This window comes from Symphalangus syndactylus, chromosome 11 (genome assembly GCF_028878055.3).
Source record: "Symphalangus syndactylus isolate Jambi chromosome 11, NHGRI_mSymSyn1-v2.1_pri, whole genome shotgun sequence".
In the NCBI taxonomy this organism is placed as follows: domain Eukaryota; kingdom Metazoa; phylum Chordata; class Mammalia; order Primates; family Hylobatidae; genus Symphalangus; species Symphalangus syndactylus.
Window position 1 is genome coordinate 114248560 of NC_072433.2, and position 15897 is coordinate 114264456.

A 15897-nucleotide genomic window follows, 5' to 3' on the forward strand; every position below is an offset into this window, starting at 1 on the left:
TCCTTTTCATTTTGTAATAAACAGATTTATTGAGATATAATTTATATACCATATAATCCAATCATTTAAAATATATAATTCGATGCCTTTAGTATATTCACAGAGTTGTGAATTCATCACCACTATAAATTTTAGAACATTTCATTACCTCCAAAAAGAAATCCCTTCTCGTTAGACATCACCCCTCAATCCAAATCCCCTTATACCACACTATCTGGCTCTGGGCAATCAGTAATCTGCTTTTTGTCTCTATAGGTTTGCCTAATCCGGACATTTCATATAAATACAATCTTACAGTAAGTGGCCATTTGTAATAGATATCACTTAGCATAATGTTCTCAGTGTTATGGTTCATTCATTCTTGTTGTAATATGTGTCAATATTTCATGTGGTCTGATTACTAAATATACTGCATAGTATCAATATACCACATTTTACTTATCCATTCATTAGTTAATGAACATTTGGGTTATTTCTACTTTTTGGTTATTGTAAATAATATTGCTATGACCATTTGTGTACAAGGTTTTGTGTGGAATTATACATGTTGAATGTATACTTAGGAGTGGAATTGCTGGTTCATATGCTAACTCTAACCTTTTGAAGAATTGCTATGCTGATTTTAAAGCAGCTGCCCCATTTTACATTCCCACCAGCAATATATGAAGGTTCCAATTTCTCCACATTATCACTGACAGTTCTTATTATCTGTTTTTTAAAAAAATTTTATTATTGCCTTCTTAGTGGGCATGAAGTGATATTCCATTGTGATTTTGATTTGCATTTCCCTAATGTCTAATAATATTGAACATTTTTTCTTGTGCTTATTAGCCATTAGTATATCTTCTTCGGAGAAAAGTCTGTTCAGACGCTTTGCCCAGTTTTTAATCGGATCATTTGTCTTTTTATTATTGAGTTATAATAGTTCTTTATGTGTTCTAGATACAAGCATCTTGTTTTGCAAATATTTTCTTTTATATCATAGGCTGTCTTGCACTTTTTCTTAATGCCCTTTGGTATATGAGAGTTTTTAATTTTGATGAAGTCTAATTTACCTGTAATTGCTTTTGCTGCTTGTGCTTTGGGTATCATATGTGAAAATCTATTGCCAAATCTGAAATCATGAAGATTTACTCTCTACATTATCTTCTAAAAATTTTACAGATTTAGTAGGTACAATTAGGTCTTAGATCCATTTTGAGTTAATTTTTGTGTATGATGTAAGGAAGGGATCCAACTTCATTCTTTTGCATATGGCTATCCAGGTGTCCCAGCACTTCCCTTTAATCTTGTGCAAGTCCCTTCCACTGGCAAGTCTGGAACTAAAATTAGGCTAAAAAGGGAAATTGGTAAATGTAGTTTCCAGACGTCTAGCCCCTGTGATATAAGAGAGAGTTTACAAGGGTGGGGACCAACCCACAGTATTTAACACCTAACTACCATAAACATTAGGCTTCTGTGGGGGTTGCTGTCTCTTGGGTGTCTAGACAGAAAGCAGGCCACATGCCTCCTTTTGTTCAAAGATCCTAAACCTATCAAGGATCACTTTATCACCCTCAAATCTTGGGATGGATGCAGAATGTGGGATCCCAGCTCACTATTTTATTTCTCTCATCTCTGTTTTTCTTTCTCCCTAGTCCAGAGAATTCTAAAATTGAGTCTAAGAAAAACTCTGTCCTATATCTTTCCAGATATTTCTGCCTTCCACACTTTTGCTCTCTATCTCTCTTTCTTCTCTTAGATTGGATCCTTAAGTAAAACTGCCTGAAAAGGAGGGCCTTGATGAGGAAAATTTTGTTATTAATTAATACTTTGAAGTTTTATCCTGCCGTACACTGGTAGAAATAGAGATGAGATGGGTGTGGAGTGGGGCAAATTATTACAGTACTTGCTGAAAGTAACAATAGTAGCCATGTTAAGATAAAAGAGTAACAACGAAAAAGTCCTACTTCTTTAAGAAATATATGCATATGAGCATATGAGGTGTTCTCTACCTTTAAAGGTATATTGCCTTGCTTTTCTTAATTTCAAAATAATTTGAAACATACTATGGTAAGATTTTAAAAGAAGGAAAGAAAATCTTAAAGGTGCAAGATTATTTTAGACTGAATATTAGACAATAGAAAGCAGCACTTTGCCTGATAGATTGGGAAGATGGGCTCATGAATGTGATGCAGTGTGTCAGAGACAGGAATAAGAATTTGGTGAAGGAAGAGGGATTCCCAGGGGGAGGTGAATAATTATAGATAAGAAGCTAAAATTAATAGATAAGCAGGACATTCATGCCTTTGCTATAGATTTCCAGTTATGACTAAGCAGGTATTAGAGGGTAATTTGGCAATGGTTTTACAGTTGTATTTTATAATGAACCATAGCATACTAATATAGATTAAACTGTTTAAACATCTTGGGAGACTTTAATTTATTCAGCTTAAGAGCTTAGTTGAAGGGAAAATAGTGGAAAGTAAGCTGTAGGATTGCTTTTCCTGAATTCTAAATTTAGCTTAAGCATATTTCTAATCTTCTATGCCAGGAATATTTTTTCAAAAATGCATTTGAATTGATTAATCTGATCACCTTTATTAATATGGGATTTGGATAGACATAAACATGCTTACTGTATTTTACTGTGTCGGTTTTTAGGCTAAGTAATCCTGTAAATGGTTAGCTATTATATTCTGTTCGATTACCAAGGTACTTAACTTAAAGCCAGTATGATCATAAAAGGTAAGTAAATCTTCAGTGACAATGGTGGAGATTCCACACACGGTTACATGTGAGAAGGCAAAAGGAACTGCATCATGTGACCAGAGCCTGCAAAATGTAATTCCCATTACATTATGACAGAAATTTAAAAGAAATAGACTGTGGGAAGAGCAATACAAATTCACAGCCACTGTTTTGGGTCTGATGACCCAAAGATAAATAGTATTCCTCACCAAACTGATTCTCTTATGAAAGGAGGGAAACTTTCCATTACCAGTTGTATAAATTGCCCCTCTCCCTTTTCAATTTAGGCCCAGATGACCTCACATTACATATGGGTATAAATAAGGTACTTTTTAATGAACTACAGAAAAGGAAAACACTATGTGAAAACTCAAGGATGTGGTATCAGTATAACTCTCAAATTCAAAAAGGAAACTAACATATTCAGAGTATCTCTAACATACCATCTCATTTAATCCTCATAACAGGCCTAGGAAGAGGGAATTATTATCTCTAGAGGTGGAAACTGTATCAGAGATATTTTAGAATCTAGTTTGTCTGATTCCAAATTCTATGTACTTTTGATTGTTACATTTTGATAGCACTGTTTTAGGTGTGAAAGACAGAAACGAATTTAAATTAGCTGAAGAAAAGTGAGGGATTTATTGGCTCATAAAACTGAGAAGTATAGTGATAATCTTACTCAGTGAACAAGCTCAGCTGCAGGCATGGTTGGATCTAGAAGTCAAAATGGAACTCCTTCTCTCTGTGTCTTAGTTCTGCTTTTCTCTGTGTTGCACTCTCCATCAGGCAGGTTCTCAGAAGCTCTAGCTTAAATCCCATGGAAAAGAGATCCTCTTTCAAAGTTTCAATAAAGTTTCAGGATTGAATCTCATTGTCCTGGCTTGGTCTAAGTAATCCTAATACATGCTAAAAACGATTTGAAAGAAAATTAAGACAAAGGGGTAGCTGCTTCAGAAAATGTGAATTCTAACTCTTTTTTAAAATTTCCAACTTTTTTTTAATTTCAGGGGTACATGTGCAGGACGTGCAGGTTTGTTACATAGGTAAACGTGTGCCATGGTGGTTTGCTACACAGATCATCCCATTACCCAGGTATTTTTCTTTTATTATACTTTAAGTTCTAGGGTACATGTGCACAACGTGCAGGTTTGTTACATATGTATACATGTGCCATGTTGGTGTGCTGCACCCATTAACTCATCATTTACATTAGGTATATTTCCTAATGCTTTCCCTCCTCCCTTCCCCCTCTCCACAACAGGCCCCAGTGTGTGATGTTCCCCTACCTGTGTCCAAGTGTTCTCATTGTTCAATTCCCACCTATGAGTGAGAACATGCGGTGTTTGTTTTTTTGTTCTTGAGATAGTTTGCTGAGAATGATGGTTTCCAGCTTCATCCATGTCCCTACAAAGGACATGAACTCATCCTTTTTTATGGCTGCATAGTATTCCATGGTGTATATGTGCCACATTTTCTAAATCCAGTCTATCATTGATGGACATTTGAGTTGGTTCCAAGTCTTTGCTATTGTGAATAGTGCCACAATAAACACACGTGCATGTGCCTTTATAGCAACATGATTTATAATCCTCTGGGGATATACCCAGTAATGGGATGGCTGGGTCAAATGGTATTTCTAGTTCTAGATCCTTGAGGAAACACCACACTGTCTTCCACAATGGTTGAACTAGTATGCAGTCCCACCAACAGTGTAAAAGTGTTCCTATTTCTCCATATCCTCTCCAGCACCTGTTGTTTCCTGACATTTTAATGATTGCCATTCTAACTGGTGTGAGATGGTATCTCATTGTGGTTTTGATTTGCATTTCTCTGATGGCCAGCAATGATGAGCATTTTTTTGACTCTGTTGGCTGCATAAATGTCTTCTTTTGAGAAGTGTCTGTTCATATCCTTTGCCCACTTGTTGATGGGGTTGTTTGTTTTTTTCTTGTAAATTTGTTTGAGTTCGTTGTAGATTCTGGATATTAGCCCTTTGTCAGGCGGGTAGATTGCAAAAATTTTCTCCCATTCTGTAGGTTGCCTGTTCACTCTGATGGTAGTTTCTTTTGCTGTGCAGAAGCTCCTTAGTTTAATTAGATCCCATTTGTCAATGTTGGCTTTTGTTGCCATTGCTTTTGGTGTTTTAGACATGAAGTCCTTGCCCATGCCTATGTCCTGAATGGTATTGCCTAGGTTTTCTTCTAGGGTTTTTATGGTTTCAGGTCTAACATTAAGTCTTTAATCCATCTTGAATTAATTTTTGTATAAGATGTAAGGAAGGGATCCAGTTTCAGCTTTCTACATATGGCTAGCCAGTTTTCCCAGCACCATTTATTAAATAGGGAATCCTTTACTCATTTCTTGTTTTTGTCTGGTTTGTCAAAGATCCGATGGTTCTTGATGTGTGGTATTATTTCTGAGGGCTCTGTTCTGTTCCATTGGTCTATATCTCTGTTTTGGTACTAGTACCATGCTGTTTTGGTTACTGTAGCCTTGTAGTATAGTTTGAAGTCAGGTAGCATGATGCCTCCAGCTTTGTTCTTTTGGCTTAGGATTGTGTTGGAAATGCAGGCTCTTTTTTGGTTCCATATGAACTTTAAAGTAGTTTTTTCCAATTCTTTGAAGAAAGTCATTGGTAGCTTGATGGGGATGGCATTGAATCTATAAATTACCTTGGGCAGTATGGCCATTTTCACGATATTGATTCTTCCTATCCATGAGCATGGAATGTTCTTCCATTTGTTTGTGTCCTTTTTTATTTTGTTGAGCAGTGGTTTGTGGTTCTCCTTGAAGAGGTCCTTCACATTCCTTGTAAGTTGGAGTCCTAGGTATTTTATTCTCTTTGAAGCAATTGTGAATGGGAGTTCACTCATGATTTAGCTCTCTGTTTGTGTTATTGGCATATAAGAATGCTTGTGATTTTTGCATGTTAATTTTGTATCCTGAGACTTTGCTGAAGTTGCTTATCAGCTTGAGGAGATTTTGGGCTGAGATGATGGGGTTTTCTAGATATACAATCGTGTCATCTGCAAACAGGGATAATTTGACTTCCTCTTTTCCTAATTGGATACCCTTTATTTCTTTCTCCTGCCTAATTTCCCTGGCCAGAACTTGCAACACTATGTTGAATAGGAGTGGTGAGAGAGGGCATCCCTGTCTTGTGCCAGTTTTCAAGGGGAATGCTTCCAGTTTTTGCCCATTCAGTGTGATATTGGCTGTGAGTTTGTCATAAATAGCTCTTATTGTTTTGAGATACGTCCCATCGATACATAATTTATTGAGAGCTTTTAGCATGAAGGGCTGTTGAATTTTGTCAAAGGCCTTTTCTGCATCTATTGAGATAATCATGTGGTTTTTGTCTTTGGTTCTGTTTATATACTGTATTATGTTTATTGATTTGTGTATGTTGAACCAGCCTTGCATCCCAGGGATGAAGCCCACTTGATCATGGTGGATAAGCTTTTTGATGTGCTGCTGGATTCGGTTTGCCAGTATTTTATCGAGGATTTTCACATCAATGTTCATCAGGGATATTGGTCTAAAATTCTCTTTTTTTGTTGTGTCTCTGCCAGGCTTTGGTATCAGGATGATGCTGGTCTCATAAAATGAGTTAGGGAGGCTTTCCTCTTTTTCTGTTGATTGGAATAGTTTCAGAAGAAATGGTATCAGCTCCTCCTTGTACTTCTGGTAGAATTCGGCTGTGAGTCCATCTGGTCCTGGACTTTTTTTGGTTGGTAGGCTATTAATTATTGTCTCAATTTCAGAGCTTGTTATTGGTCTATTCAGGGATTCAAATTATTCCTGGTTTAATCTTGGGAGGGTGTATGTGTCCAGGAATTTATCCATTTCTTCTAGATTTTCTAGTTTATTTGCATAGACGTGTTTATAGTATTCTGTGATGGTAGTTTGTATTTCTGTGGGATTGGTGGTGATATCCCCTTTATCATTTTTTATTGTGTCTATTTGATTCTTCTCTCTTTTCTTCTTTATTAGTCTTTCTATTGGTCTATCAATTTCGTTGATCTTTTCAACAAACCAGCTCCTGGATTCATTGATTTTTTGAAGGGTTTTTTTGTGTCTCTATCTCCTTCAGTTCTTCTCTGATCTTAGTTATTTCTTGCCTTCTGCTAGCTTTTGAATGTGTTTGCTCTTGCTTCTCTAGTTCTTTTAATTGTGATGTTAGGGTGTCAATTTTAGATCTTTCCTACTTTCTCTTGTGGGCATTTAGTGCCATAAATTTCCCTTTACACACTCCTTTAAATGTGTCCCAGAGATTCTGGTATGTTGTGCCTTTGTTCTCATTGGTATCAAAGAATATCTTTATTTCTGCCTTCATTTCGTTATGTACCCAGTAGTCATTCAGGAGCAGGCTGTTCAGTTTCCATGTAGTTGAGTGGTTTTGAGTGAGTTTCTTAATCCTGAGTTCTAGTTTGATTGCACTGTGGTCTGAAAGACAATTTGTTATAATTTCTGTTCTTTTACATTTGCTGAGGAGTGCTTTACTTCCAACTATGTGGTCAATTTTGGAATAAGTGTGATGTGGTGCTAAGAAGAATGTATATTCTGTTGATTTGGGGTGGAGAGTTCTGTAGATGTCTATTAGGTTTGCTTCATGTAGAGCTGAGTTCAATTCCTGGATATCCTTTTTAACTTTGTGTCTCATTGATCTGTCTAATGTTGACAGAACTGCAATGCAGCAGTGAGTCTGGGGGAGGGGTGCCCGCCATTGGTGAGGCTCCAGTAGGTAAACAAAGTGGCCGGGAAGCTTGAACTGGGTGGAGCCCACCGCAACTCAAGGAGGCCTGCCTGCCTGTGTAGACTCCACCTCTGGTGGCAGGCAATAGCCGAACAAAAGGCAGCAGAAACCTCTGAAGACTTAAATGTCCCTGTCTGACAGCTCTGAAGAGAATAATGATTCTCCCAGCATGGAGTTTGAGATCTGAGAATGGACAGACTGACTCCTCAAGTGGGTCCCTGACCTCTGAGTAGCCTAACTGGGTGGCACCCCCAGTAGGGGCAGACTGACACTTCACTCGGTCGGGTACCCCTCTGAGAGGAAGCTTCCAGAGGAATGATCAGGCAGTAACATTTACTGTTCAGCAATATTCGCTGTTCTGCAGCCTCCACTGCTGATACCCAGGCAAACAGGGTCTGGAGTGGACCTCCAGCAAACTCCAACAGACCTGCAGCTGAGGGTCCTGACTGTTAGAAGGAAAACTAACAAACAGAAAGGACATCCACACCAAAACCCCATCTGTCGGTCACCATCATCAAAGACCAAAGGTAGATAAAACCACAAAGATGGGGGAAAAACAGAGCAGAAAAGCTGAAAATTCTAAAAATCAGAGCACCTCTCGCCTCCAAAGGAATGCAGCTCCTTGCCAGCAATGGAACAAAGCTGGATGGAGAATGATTTTGATGAGTTGAGAGAAGAAGGCTTCAGACGATCAAACTTCTCCAAGCTAAAGGAGCAAGTTCAAACCCAATGCAAAGAAGTTAAAAACCTTGAAAAAAGATTAGAACAAATGGCTAACTGGAATAACCAGTGTAGAGAAGTCCTTAAATGACCTGATTGAGCTGAAAACCATGGCATGAGAACTACGTGACAAATGCACAAGCTTCAGTAGCTGATTTGATCAACTGGAAGAAAGGGTATCAGTGATTGAAGATCAAATGAATGAAATGAAGCAAGAACAGAAGTTTAGAGAAAAAAGAATAAAAAGAAATGAACAAAGCCTCCAAGAAATATGGGACTATGTGAAAAGACCAAATCTATGTCTGATTGGTGTACCTGAAAGTGATGGGGAGAATGGAACCAAGTTGGAAAACACTCTTCAGGATATTATCCAGGAGAACTTCCTCAACCTAGCAAGGCAGGCCAACATTCAAATTCAGGAAATACAGAGAATGCCACAAAGATACTCCTCGAGAAGAGCAACTCCAAGACACATAATTGTCAGATTCACCAAAGTTGAAATGAGGGAAAAAATGTTAAGGGCAGCCAGAGAGAAAGATCAGGTTACCCACAAAGGGAAACCCATCAGACTAACAGCGGATCTCTCAGCAGAAACTCTATAAGCCAGAAGAGAGTGGGGGCAATATTCTTAAAGAAAAGAATTTTCAGCCCAGAATTTCATATCCAGCCAAACTAAGCTTCATAAGTGAAGGAGAAATAAAATCCTCTCCAGACAAGCAAATGCTGAGAGATTTTGTCACCACCAGGCCTGCCCTATAAGAGCTCCTGAAGGAAGCACTGAACATGGAAAGGAACAACCAGTACCAGCCACTGGAAAAACATGCCAAATTGTAAAGACCATCGAGGCTAGGAAGAAACTGCATCAACTAACGAGCAAAATAACCAGCTAACATCATAATGACAGTATCAAATTCACACATAACAATATTAAGCTTAAATGTAAATGGGCTAAATGCTCCAATTAAAAGACACAGGCTGGCAAATTGGATAAAAAGTCAAGACCCATCAGTGTGCTGTATTCAGGAGACTCATCTCATGTGCAGAGATTCACATAGACTCAAAATAAAGGGATGGAGGAAGATCTACCAAGCAAATGGAAAACAAAAAAAGGCAGGGGTTGCAGTCCTAGTCTCTGATAAAACAGACTTTAAACCAACAAAGATCAAAAGAGACAAAGAAGGCCATTACATAGTGGTAAAGGGATCAATTCAACAAGAAGAGCTAACTATCCTAAATATATATGCACCCAATACAGGAGCACCCAGATTCATAAAGCAAGTCCTTAGAGACTTACAAAGAGACTTAGACTCCCCCACAATAATAATGGGAGACTTTAACACCCCACTGTCAACATTACCCAGATATTAAGCCCAGCATCCATTAGCTGTTCTTCCTGATCCTCTTCCTCCTCCCACCCCCCACCCTCTGATAGGACCCAGTTTGTGTTGTTCCCCTGCCATGTGCCCATGTGTTTTCATAATTTAGCTCCCACTTATAAGTGAAAACATGCGGTATTTGGTTATATTTTCCTGCATTAGTTTGCTAAGGATAATGGCCTCCAGCTCCATCCAAGTCCCTGCAGAGGACATGATCTCATTTCTTTTTATGGCTGTATAGTATTCCATGGTGTATGTGTACCACATATTTTCTTTATCCAGTCTATCATTGATGGTTGATTCCATGTCTTTCCTTTTGTGAATAGTGCTGCAATAAACATATATGTGCACATGTCTTTATAGTAGATGATTTATATTCCTTTGGGTAGATACCCAGTAATGGGATGGCTGGGTCAAATGGTATTTCTGCCTGTAGGTCTTTGAGGAATTACCACACTATCTTCCACAATGGTTGAACTAATTTACACTCCTACCAACAATGTAAAAGCATTCCTTTCTCTCCATAACCTCAACAGCACCTGTTTCTTGACTTTTTAATAATAGCCATTCTGACTGGTGTGAGATGGTATCTCATTGTGGTTTTGATTTGCATTTCTCTAATGATCAGTGATGTTGAGCTTTTTTTAAATGTTTGTTGGCCACATGTGTGTCTTCTTTTGAGAAGTGGCTGTTCATGTCCTTTGCCTACTTTTAGTGGGGTTGTTTTTTTCTTATAAATTTGTTTAAGTTCCTTATAGATGCTGGATATTTAGACCTTTGTCAGATGCACAGATTGCAAACATTTTCTCCCATTCTGTAGGTTGTTTGTTTACTCTGTTTGATATGGTTTGGCTGTGTCCTCACCAAAATCTCATCTTGAATTGTAGTTCCCATAATCTCCATGTGTCATGGGAGGGACCTGGTGGGAGGTAATTGCATCATGGGGGTGGTCACCCCCCATGCTGTTCTCCTGATAGTGAGTGAGTTCTTACAAGATCTGATGGTTATATAAGGGGCTTTTCCCCCTTTGCTTGGCGTTTCTCCTTCCTGCTGCCATGTGGGAAAGATGTGTTTGCTTCCCCTTCTGCCATGATTGTAAGTTTCCTGAGGCCTCCCCAGCCCTGTGGAACTATGAATCAATTAAATCTCTTTCCTTTTTTTAATTACCCAGTCTCAGGTATTTCTTTATGGAAGCTTGAGAATGGATTAATACACTATTGTGAGTTTCTTTTCCTATGCAGAAGCTCTTAAGTTTAATTAGATCCCGTTTGTCAATTTTTGCTTTTGTTTCGATTGCTTTTGGGGTCTTTGTCATGAAATCTTTGCCTGTGCCTGTGTGCTGAATGGTATTGCCTAGATTTTCTTCTAGGGTTTTTATAGTTTTGGGTTTGACATTAAAGTCTTTAATCCATCTTGAGTTGATTTTTGTGTATGGTGTAAAGAAAGAGTCCAGTTTCAGTTTTCTGCATATGGCTAGCCAGTTCTCATGGCACCATTTATTAAATAGGGAATCCTTTCTCCATTGCTTGTTTTGTCAGGTTTGTTGAAGATCAGATGGTTGTAGGGGTGCTGTCTTATTTCTGGGTTCTCTATTCTGTTCCATTGATCTATGTGTCTGTTCTTGTACCAGTACCAGTACCATGCTGTTTTGGTTACTGTAGCCTGGTAGTATAGTTAGTATAGTTTGCCTCCAGCTTTGTTCATTTTGCTTGGGATTGCCTTGGCTACTCAGGCTCTTTTTTGGGTCTATATGAATTTTGAAATAGTTTTTTCCAATTCTGTGAAGAAAGTGAGTGGTATTTTAATGGAAATAGAATTGAATCTGTAAATTGCTTTGGACTGTATGGCCATTTTCATGATATTGATTCTTCCTATCCATGCGCATGGAATGTTTTTCCATTTGTTTCTGTCCTCTCTGATTTCCTTGAGCTGTGGTTTGTAGTTCTCCTTGAAGAGGTCCTTCATTTCCCTTGTTAGCTGTATTCCATGGTGTTTTATTCTTTTTGTGGCAATTGTGAATGGAAGTTCATTCATGATTTGGCTCTCAGCTTGCCTGTTGTTGATGTATAGGAATGCTAGTGATTTCTGCACACTGATTTTGTATCCTGAGACTTTGCTGAAGTTGCTTATCAGCTTAAGAAGCTTTTAGGTTGAGATGATAGGGTTTTCTAGATATAGGATCATGTCATCTGCAAACGGAGATAGTTTGACTTCCTCTCTTCTTATTCGAATACGCTTTATTTCTTTCTCTTGCCAGATTGCCCTGGCCAGATATTCCAATACTATGGCCAGAACTTCCAAAATAGGGGTGGTGAAAGAGGGCAATCTCTAGATCCCCTTCCTAGGGGTATGTACAGACCTCCCTCCTTGCCTGAGTTGCAGCCACGTTTGTTGGGGATCCTGGGGCTGGAGTATGTAAAGCTCCCAGGTCTCTGTGCATGCTGGAGCAGCTGCTCTGCTAAGACTCCACACAGCACTGTGTATTGGACCCAAAACCCTGACGGCATGGACTCACAAGGGGATCTCCTAATCTGAAGGTTGGAAAGATCTGTGGGAGAAGTGTGGTTTCCCAGGGTGGTGCATTCACTCACTGCTTCCCTTGGCCAAGGGTGGGGCTTCCCTTGGCTCATTGTTGCTCCTGGGTGGGCTATTGCCCCATGCTGCTTTTCTTCGTTCTCCACAGGTCGAGTTGTTTCCCTCATCAGTCCAAATGTGAGTACCTGGATATTTCAGTTGAAGGTGCTGTATTCACTCCCCACTTTCATTCTGCTCTGTGAGTGCCATGCACTGCAGCTGCTTCTAATTGGCCATCTTGGATCCCTTGAATTCTAACTCTTAAGCCTTGTGTATATATGTTAAAGATACAGACTGCAGAATAACTGCACTACTTATGAGATATTTTCATGTGGATAATGAAACCAGATAACCATAGCAATTGGTGCTGATCATGAAGATTCCTGAAGTAAACAGATGGCCTTTACTTCTCTGCTTTTGAAAAGGTCTTAGTTACATGATAAGGTCACACACACAGCTTCATTTGAATCTATATAGCAGTATATTTGATAGCATGCTTTTCTTAAACTATATTTGGAAGGCCAAAGAACTAACATTTATCAAATACCTACTTATGTACAGGCAGCATATAGGTACTTTAAATAATTCAGCAGGCATTAGCCACATGCAATATTTAAGTTTAGAATTTAAATTAATTAAAATTAAATTAAATGAAATTAAAATTCATTTCTTCATTCACACTAGCTGTACTTCAAGTGCTGAATGACCATGTGACCATAATGAGCAGCATAGATATAGAGCATTTCCATCATTGTAGATTCCACTGGACAGCTCTGGATGTCTATCTCAATTCTTTTTTCAGAATGAAATCTAGCAATCTTAAATCATGTTAAATAACACCATGAAAAAACAATCAGCCCAGAATGTGGTATTTTCTACAAAGAAACCCAAACAGATCTGAGACCTTATAAAAGCCAGTATCATGGGGAAAAAAAGTAGAGGCAGAAGATATTGTTCTAGATTTAAAAAGACTTACTTAAAAGAGCTAACAACCAAATGTAATGATTGATCTTGATCTGAACGGAAATAATTTTGTGAAAAATTTTTGTTTCAATGAAGAAACCTGAAAATGGACTAATTAGATAATACAAGTATCTAATTAAATTATCTAATAAAATTAGATAATACAATAGAGTTATTTTCAATTTTGCTAGGTATGATAAAGGTATCATGGTTTTGTAAGAGTATATTTCAATTTTTTGGAGATCTTTGCTGAAGCATTTAGAAGTAAAGTATTTTCATATTTTAAATTTACTTTAGAATGATATAATAAAAATAGATGGTAAACCAACTATGCCATAATTGTGAAATATAGGTGGTGGAAACTATTATATTATTTTAAATTTTGATATATTTTAAAACTTCTAAAATCAATGAAAAGATTTTAAAAATCTATTTTTTTAAAATGGATTTTGCCTTTGGTGTCACACTTAGAAAATGTTTTCTCAAGCAAGGGTTTTAAAAGTAATTACTAAGATTGTCTTCAAGTATTCTTATGGGTCATTTACTTCAATACTTAAATCTTTTATCTCTCTGAAATTTGTTTTGACGTGATGTATGAGATAAAGATGACTTTTATGTTCAGGTAGTTAGATGGTAGTGAATATTTTGTTGAGTCTCTAAATTTATTTACCATTTTTTTCTAGAAAAGCCCTTGCTTTTTCTTTAGGGATCCATATCCCTCTCATTTTTCTGGTTGTGTGTTTTGGGTAATAACAGTAATAGAAAATTATAAGCCTCATATTCTTTAATTTACCCTTGGCTAAGAAATAACTGAAGGAAAAACCATAGTGCTTGTTGGTAGTTTAATAGGAAATTGAAAGAATGAAAGTCTGTTGAGGCACCAGCAGACAAGCCCTGCGCTAGCCATCATTATATTGTGTTAAATAGATAGGAAAAAGCTTAGACAGTACTAACATATCTGTTACCATAAAACGAAAGTTAAACTATATGTTTATTGCCTGTTTTAGATCAAAAAGCAAAGTTTCTATGCCTGTTTTATAAGAAGGGATCAGACAATAATATGAAAAGCATTCTAAGTGTTTCAAGTAGAGGATTTACTACAATGCATCAGGTGCTTAAATAATCAAGGGCTGAAGGAGAGTGAGTCAAGGGCCTGCCACTAACTTTTAGGTGCAGCACCACAGAAGGTTAGAGTCTCTGTCTATCAGAGTCAGGAGCTTGCAGGAAGCTCCTGCTTATCTCATGGGACTTTGTAGCCCCAAGATGGGTGGAATGGCAGGGGACATAGAAGCTACTACAGAAACTCACATTTAGGAGACCCATGCTATGCCTTCTACTGCTGCCAGAGAAAGAAGAGAAATAATTTCTGCCTCACTGCTGCCTTTCAAAGATCATGTGAATTTATCTTTAAGATGGAGACTAAAAATACCTCCAGAACTCTGCTGGCTAGGATGTCACAGAAATATACTTCTCAGGCTTCTGGCCTCTGCACTGTAAGGAAGGATGGAAAAATTTATAAGGTGGGCTGAGTGTCAATAGACAAATCCAATAGAAGGGGTGAGGGACTTTCCTACATATTTAAATGTTTGTTTAAAAATTCAACGGATTGTTGACACCGAGAGTAGACTGTTTTTGTTACAGGAAAAGATATTTGTGAGACTAGTTGGTGAAGAAAGCAATTTGAAGTTGTAAATCATATTAGTCATAGAGGATTGGTTTCACTCACCAATTGGTTAGAATTCACTTCCTATGACATCATCTAATCTAGCAGAGCTTCCCCAACTGATGGGTCAGCCAACCCAAAGGGTAGTAGGGGTGGCTGAGCAGGGCTGGGTAACCAGGAAAGTCTTGCCAGGGGCTCCAATTCCCTTGTTTACCATATTATAACCATATAAACATAACTATCTTTTTCTTAGTGTAGTCAAAGCACTGCACTTAGTGAAACAACCTTCTGTTGTTTTCATGTCAGTGACATTCCAGAGTGTGAAGACTCCGAGGTAAATTAATGTACAAGAAATGTAAGGAAAGGCTCTGCCAGAGCACTTGCTCTTCATCTGTGTAAACACATCATGACCATTTAAGGCTGTAAACCGCAGGATATAATATTAATATCCCAGAGGGTAGTTGAGTAAATAACAAGGCAGGCTCATATGAATTCCCTGGGTTTAAAGAAAAATTAAAGCCTTGATTAATTAATTCATTATGTGCAGCTTCTCCTCCCTTCCTTTACTTTTATAGCAGGAGTGAGATAATTATTATAATCTGAGAGATAAGCCTGCTTCAACTGAGAGCTGTGTTTGGGCAACTCTGTGGTTTGGGCAAATGTATTAAGTGACTTAACAAATTCATACTCAGAAGACTCTGATGTTAAAAAGAATTTCCTACTTAGGAAAGATAATTTCCAAGTGGAAAAGAAAAATCCTCTACTGAGTTATAAAATTTTTGTTTAAAATATATTCATTATATTTGAGAATTGCTATGCACGAGGACACCTCTTCATGCTTGAGATGTATCAGTACACAAAATAGGCAAAGATTAAGAAATTTTTATTTTAGTGGGAGAAAGACATATCAAACAATAAACATAATGAATAAGTAAATTATATAGGATATTAGAAGGTGAAAAGTGGTATTAAAAAAGAAAAGGTAGAGCATGGTAGAGGGGATCAGGTGTGTTGGGGAAGGGGTGATGGGCTACAATACTGAATAAGAAGGCTCGTTGAGAAGATGAAATTTGAGTAAGATGTGCAGGAGATCAGGGAGCAAGCCACACATT

General features: G+C 37.8%; 1 protein-coding gene and 1 long non-coding RNA gene across 2 annotated transcripts in view; one reads left to right on the top strand and one right to left on the bottom strand.

Annotated features, from left to right (window-relative positions):
• LOC129492704 (uncharacterized) overlaps window positions 1–15897 on the bottom strand; it is a 55844-nt gene that overhangs the window by 25836 nt on the left and 14111 nt on the right. The gene's annotated exons all lie outside the window — the stretch shown is intronic.
• The window catches only part of LOC134731858 (uncharacterized), a 37818-nt gene that overhangs the window by 18632 nt on the left and 3289 nt on the right, over window positions 1–15897 (top strand). The window contains exon 2 of the long non-coding RNA XR_010114502.1: window positions 3741–3825. This is a non-coding gene — a long non-coding RNA (uncharacterized lncRNA). The remainder of the gene's footprint in view (window positions 1–3740; window positions 3826–15897) is intronic.